Source organism: Tamandua tetradactyla, chromosome 7, assembly GCF_023851605.1.
Source record: "Tamandua tetradactyla isolate mTamTet1 chromosome 7, mTamTet1.pri, whole genome shotgun sequence".
NCBI lineage: Eukaryota > Metazoa > Chordata > Mammalia > Pilosa > Myrmecophagidae > Tamandua > Tamandua tetradactyla.
The window spans coordinates 134,150,256-134,158,011 of NC_135333.1; positions in this window are offsets into that span (position 1 = coordinate 134,150,256).

Consider the following 7,756-nt stretch of genomic DNA (forward strand, 5'->3'; position numbering starts at 1 on the left):
GGACCTCACATACTTTCACTTTTATGATGAATGTGATTTGGAGCCAGGTAGGGTTTTGAGCAAAGGAGTAAGAATCTGACCCCTTCCTCTGAATATCTCCTTGAATTGCCCCTTCATTGCTATATCCCTAGGATATGGGGGACCCCAGACAAATATTTTTTGCAGGGCCCTTGTCTATGTAACAATTTAAGCCCCCCCAAATCTGCATGTCACTGCCATTCTGGCAGCGCAATCTCACACAATCCTGAAAGAAAACAATTCTGCCCAACCAGTGGGAGCAATTGTCTTGCCAGGTCACTCTTCAGAAACCAGGGCCTGGCTACTAAAACCCCAGAATAACTATATAAACATGAGTCACAGAGCCCTCAGGACATCTGGTGGATCTCACTGATGCATAGACAGTTGGAGAGCACCTGAAAGGGAGGAACAGGGACTGAGGTAGGCCTGGGTCCCAGTCCAAGCTTGGGGCACAACATCCAGATGACACTACCAACCTCAGCTGGTCCCAAGGACCAGAGGAGGGTTTTAGAAAATTTGAGGAAGGCACTCCAAAGAGTGGGGGCTCCCTGAGCCCATGGGTCTGGGGTAAAGACCCCTATTTGCCCAAGTGTAAGTGACACCAACATCTTACTCTTCCAACCTAACTTATTTGATTTTCTCCTAACTGGTCTCACAACCTCCGCTTTCTCCCCATTTGTGCCCAGAACAAACTATAGCAAACATACAACTAACATTTACTGTCTTACCATGCATTGTGTTCCTTTTTATTATTTTATCAAATATGAACTCCTCAGTTGTAGTCCAATTCCATGGGGTCTAGATCTGATCCCCACTCATCTACTCTGGGACGTTACTCCAGCAATGCTCCCCCCTCTCTCACGCTATTAATTCTTTTTCTCTCTGCTGCATTATTCTTATCAGCAGGCAACTTTGCGGTTGCTTCTGCCACCTTAAAATATCTTTTCCTTTTTCCCTACCCCCTGCCCCATCAGATAGCATCCCATTTCTCTGTTCCCTATACATCAGAACTGCTTGGCAGGGTTGTCTATACTTTAGTATCCCCATTTCCTCTCTTCTAAGGCTAACTTGGGCTTTGGTTCAGGGTCTACCCTGCATAAGAGCATTTGGTAGAGGGGACAAGGCTGAAATCTAGTCAATGCTCTGTTTGCCAAGTAGAATGCTTGACGCAGGACTTTGTTATCCCTGAGGAAAGCAAAGCATGTTGCGCTCGGTCTACCTACAGGCACCACCATTTCCACTTAGCCTGAAGAACTTACCATTTTCTAATTTTCACAAAGGCCCTGTATGTGCTTGTGATAAGCCAATTTCCCTCCAGATCTTTAGTAACCCATTTCAGTCATGTTTTCACTCCCACCCCTCCACTAACTTCCGCTCATCCAAGGTCACCAATGGCCTCCACATGGCAAAATCCAATGGTTAGTGTATTGGTTTCCAATTGTTGCTGTAACAAATGACCACAAACCTGGTGGCTTAAAACAATGCAAATTTATTATAATTCAGGTCTGGAGGTCAAAAGTTGAAAAGCTCCCAACATATGGGACATTTGGGAAAAAGTAAGATATGAAGAACTAGAGGGATAAGGATTAAACAAATATACTGATATTTGAATGCCATCTTTTTTAGGCAAATTCCCCCAATACCAAAATGCCCCAGGCTCTTTGCTTATTCCATCTAGGGGGATAATATTGTTTGGCAAAGAGATCATGAGAGTGGAACTTTTTGAAGAGCAGTGTGGAAGCTGCAAGAAAATAGTTTTATACAAAATATGAAGCCATAGTCAAATATTTTGGGAAATATTATGGGACATGTGTCAGCAAACAATAATCTTTCTAAAACAGAACCAGCTAAGAAAGAGATAAAGAGCATACATTTCTCCCATATGTTCTATTTATCCTGAACCTCTGAGTATAGAGTTCTTACAGATTGATCCAGCAGCTATGTCAAAACAAGTAACCTCCACATAATTTGAGTTTTTACCACCTTTTGCTGACATGATATTATGGATATCCTTATAACTGTTTTAAATCTACCTAAATCTCAAAGAAGTGTGTGTCTGCTTTACAAATCTCAAACATTTAAGAGATGGACAACACATCAAGGAGAAGTTATAATCTGCTGCAATATGTGTCTCCTCTCAATCCCACTGTGTCAGGGTGGATGACCAGATACTTGAACATAGAGCTGTACCTAAACATGTAGGAACAAAGAATGTGGGCATTGTAGCCACACTCCCTTGGTTCAAATCCTGGCTTGGCCACTTCCAAACTCAAAAGCAAGTTATTTAACTTTTCAGTAACAGTTGCCTTATAAAGTAAAATGGGTATTTTAATGTTACTTACTTTAGGTAAGACATCTTTGGGGGCTGTTCTGGAGAGTAAATAAGTTATTCATGAAAAGCACTTTATGGTTGGCACATCATAAATCCTCAATTAATATTAGCCAGTTATTATTATTATTATTGTCTGTAATTAAAAAAATGAAGAAGATTCAAATGTTTTGTTTTTGAGTATAAAAGCATTTTCTTTGCACTCCCCCAAATCTCCATGTTTTCTTCTGTCAAAAACTGAATTTCAAAGACTTTGCATTGTTGAATGGAATCTGCCCTTAGGTAAAATGAGTGGTTATTAAAGCATGTTTTAGATTGCAAGCTGCCAAAATGCGATATACCAGAAGTGGAATGGCTTTTAAAGGGGGGAATTTATTAAGGTGCAAGTTTACATGTTCTAAGGCTGTGAAAATATTCAAATTAAAGCAAGGCTATAGAATGTCCAAATTAAGTCACCAACAAACTGTGAAGTTCATGGTTTCTCTCTCAGCTGGAAGGGCACATGGCGAAGTCTGCTAGTTTTCTTTCCTGGCTTCTCCTTTCATGAAGCTCCCTTTGGGGCATTTTCCTTCTTCATGTCCAAAGGATTCTGGCTGTGTGGGCTTTTATGGCTTTAAAGATTTTTCCAAAATGGTTCCCTTTTAAAGGGCTCCAGTAAGCAACCCCATCTTGAATGGGTAGAGACGCATCTCCATGGAAACCATCTAATCAAAAGTTATCATCCACAATTGGGTGGGTCCCATCTCCATGGAAACAATCAGAAAGGTCCCCCTCAGCAATACTGAATGAGGATTAAAGGACATGGCTTTACTGGGGTACACCACAGATTCAAACCAGCACAAAGCATTATGGCTTTCTTTCTATTTTTCTTTTTTTAGGAGAATTCTGAAATTATTTTCTGTGGTGGCAGCAGAGTTGATGTGCTTTTGCTTTGGTGCTCACCTCAATCATGTCATGTTTATAAGGAAAGGGGCTTCTAGATCTTGGACATATATTTAAGGAAACACTAACTTCTTATCAACAAACTTACAAAATTCATATACTGAAACAAATATAAGGACATAGATTTAGCCCTATAAATACTTTAGCTTGAATAAAAACTTAATGCAAACTAAACTGATTTGCAAGTGAAGTGCTTGGGGCCATTACTTTACCTGTAACATTTAGAGACAAAGGATAATATCAGTGTCCACTAATTACATCAGTATTTTGACTGAAGTGTCCATGTGGCCGAGAAGAGGGAATGAAAGCTCCCTGGGGTCTTGAGGAATTGTCCAACTTGTCCACTTGAAGATGAAATTACTATTAAGTCTAATTTTTTATCTTAAATATCATGTCAACTTTTTATTCTACATGATATATCCTTATTTGTTTGATATAAAACAATACATTACATAACATATTATGAGTCAACTGGACACTCCAGAAATGCTTTTATCTTGAGTCTTCTGGTCCCTTCTGGCATATCACCACTTGCCTGTTAGGATCTGGATTACCAGTTACACAATTATGAAACTAGGTGTCAACTCTTTTTGGGTGGGTAGGGCTTTATGCTTCTCTATAACCATTTGGTACTGCACAATGCTGTGTTTGTAAGAATATGTTTTTTAGTTTGTTAAAGTTAATGAAATGCAATATACAGAAATCTGTTGGCTTTTACAATGGGGACTTATTTACTTATCAGCTTACAGTTCTTAGGCTTTGAAAACATCCAAATCAAGGCATCAACAGTGATGCTTTCCCCCTGAAGACCATCCACTAGTGATCCTCAGTGACTCTGTCACATGGCCAGAACATGGAGATGGCTGCTAGTCTCTCCCTTCTCTCCCAGGTTTACTTGCTTCCAGCTTCTGACTTCAGTGGCTTCCTTTCTCAGCTTCTTTGAGGCTTTTTTTTTCTCTGAGCTTCTCTGGGTCTTTTTTCTGTCTTTTAACCTCTCATAAAGGATTCCAAGAAGAGGATGAGACCCACCCTGAATGAGGTGGGTCACATCTTCAAATCCTACTCACCAAAAGATCCTACTTACGATATATCCACACCCACAGGAATGGATTAGCTGTAAGAACACGATTTTCTGGAGTACAAACAGCTTCAAACCATGATAACATGTTTAGCATTCAAAACATGTTATGAATCAGGCCCCGAGGGCAGTTTTTCAGCCCATTCTTCCATTAACTCTCAACATATATGCCTTCTTAATTAAACTATAGAAACTTTTTTTGGCAAGGATTACTATTGCTTTATGTACTCAGCAAACCCAAGCAAGCATCTAGAGCGGGATCAGTATTGTGTCAAGGCTAGGCTAGGCCATGCTGAGATAACAAACAAGTCCTCTATCTCAGTGGCTTAATATAACAAAGGCTTATTTTCATTTCTTCCAAGCCTCCTGCAGGTCCACCCTCTACGGCAGTTGTCAATTTCATGGTGGCTCACTGCCGCACTCCACACTCCCACAATCACCAAGGCCAGGAACAATCAGGATTGGAGAGTTGAGCACCAGCGATTAAACACTTGCATCTTGAAGTGACATGTTGCTCTCATTTCATAGACCAAAGCAAGTCAGATGGCCATGACCAGCCTCAAATGCATGGGGAAGTGTAGTCTCACTGTGTGCCAAGAAAGAGAAGGAAACCAAATATCTTTGGGCAATAGTATTATCTGCCACATATATGCATGTCTGTTGATTGAATGAAATCTAACAGTTCCTGATGTTATTTCTCTTTCTATATTCTTGCCTATTTCCATAATAATCCTATTGTTGAACTCATTTCTTGTCTTAATTCTACCATTTCCTTTTGCACTCCACTTTCACAAACAAAACAGACAAAATTCTAGTTCAGACATTCATCAGGACAAATTAACTCGAAATGCTTTCATATAACTGTGAAAACATCATTATTATGACTATACTCTAATTGCATCCTTTACCTTATCACATTAAAGAGATCGATAAACCCTATGCCCACTCCTCTCCCCACCATAAAATGTTTAGGTTTTACTGATGATAACTTCACAGTGAATTACCCACCTTGATACTATTCAGACACTAAAACAAATGTATCTCACGCACAACCAGAAAACACACATTATTTGTAATATGAAAAAAATCTGTATGAGAAGTATTATGATCGAGATACTGAAATAACTTTGCTTCATGATTCAGGTTAATTGATCTATTTAATAAGCATTTCCTAGATAGATTTCAAGGGCTTATTTTATATGAGATGAATAACCATGGTTTATTGGTTATTCATTTCTTGGTTATTCAACCAAGAAAACATTTAAGCTTTGGTTTAAAACTTTCAATGGCTTCTCAGTAACCTTATGGTGATCTCCTGAAGCACTGCAATTTCTGGCTCCAGCCCACCACTCTCCAGCTTCACCTGTGCCTGCTCCTTATACTTGAGATTTCAGCTACTGGCCTCTGTCAATCCTGGAAGCTCTCTCTCTCTTTTTTTTTTCCCACAGATTCATATGCACTGCTCTCTGCCCTGAACAAACACTCAAAGGAAACCTCACTTGGTCTTATTTTCCCAGCTAAAAGGTTCATCCATTAGCTCCTGTAGCCATGTGCATTTCTTCTTTGTAAAATTCAGTGTGTTTGTAATACTCCTTCAGAGTGTTACAAGGAACCTGTAAGTTTCATGGGTGTAGGAATACTGAGCCTATCTTGTTTACGCTAGAAAACAGCAATGACCTTATATCTATTTGCAATTGAATGAGTTGTATGGCTCTAGAGATGTCAAGACCAAGATAATGCTTGGTTATGCCTAAATGAAACTCTATGAACCTGCTGTGTCAGAATCACCAAGGGGAATGACTAGAGATTTCAGATTCCCAGACCTTCTGATTCATTCTGGGGTGGACCCCTCAAACAATGCAATTATTTTTATTTTTAATTTTCTTAGCTTCTTTGATTTTATATTTGACTTTACTTTTGTGTAAAATGAAAACCTTTGCTTGAAAAAACATTAATACGTTTACATATTTGCTTTATCCTATGATACACAATTTGAAAATTACATTAACGAAATATTATACCTAACATTAACAGAGCTGAGTGAAGTTTAAGGTTACTTTGTAGAACTTCTGTCCCCAGAACATAACCTACTAAGGATGCATAGTCAAGGTAACTTGAAATATTTATTCAAAGTATTCAAAAGTAACTTAAAATAATTGTTTTCCCTGAGAGGTTATGTTTTAATTTGATAGGTTCATTTGTTTCTGCCAGTGTTCAACCTTAGGTTTTGCTTTGTTTTTCCTTTTATTTAATTTTTTGAATTTGCAAGATCTTTGCATAGTTCAAAAGTCAAAACTATATATAAAGTTAAACACAGAGCTCTTCCTCCTATCCCTGTCCCCTCTGTCTTGTTTTCATCTCTTCTGTAGGCAACTGTTTTCATTAATTTCTGGTTTACCTTTTCTTGTTTCTCCTTTGCAAAAATAAATGTGCACATACTCAAATAAATAAAACCATATACATTGTACCATACCTTGTTTTTTCTTATTTAACGTAACACCTTGGAAATCACCCCCTATTGGTTCATAGAAATTGGCCTCATTTTTTCTTTTTTAAATAGCTGAGGATTACTCTATTGCGTGGATGTATCACGGTTTATTCAAACAGATCCCTACTGATGAACATTTGAGTTGTTCACAATCTTCTGCTATTTCAAAAACTACACAACAAATAACCTTGAGCCTATCGTTTTTTTGAGGTGTCTCCAGGGTAGATTCAGGAATTTCATTTTTAGAAAAATCCCAAGTGATTTTGATGCACAGCCTGGCTTGAGCACTGTTGCTGTGTTTGGTAAAAATAATGGTACCCAGGAATCTAGAATGGCTAACTTTTTTTTTTTTTTTAAATGAGGAAACAAAAGGCAAATAAGCAAGGCACTCAACATCCTGAACCCTTACCTACCCTATTACAGTAGAAGGCAATTGGGCTAAAGGAAGCTTAACATCTGGAACCACATGCCCAAATTATCACGCTGGTAACATGGCTATTCTTTGTATATACACGCGCGTGACCCAGAATTGGGCAATGAATAAGTTTCCGTTTGGATATTTTGGGTCTGAAGTAGCCAAGGGACATATAGTAATGAGGTCTAAGAGGCAGTTGTTTTCACAGGTCTAGAGAAGAATTTAAGGGTCAACAGGGGCTAAAGTGACAGTGGAGAGATCACTGAGGGGAGGACTGCAGGGTGAGATGGTGTTTAGGATGGAACCCTGGGGGACACCTACTCAGGCAGAGGAGCCCAAAGAGACTACATATGGCAGGAGGAAGAGCTGTGAGGCCAAGTCACAAAAGCCCAGGGAGCAGAGTGTTCCAAGAAGAAGATAATGATTAGTTTCAAATACTCCTGAGAGGTCAGGCAAAACCAAGGCTAAAATGTGTCCCCCCAATTT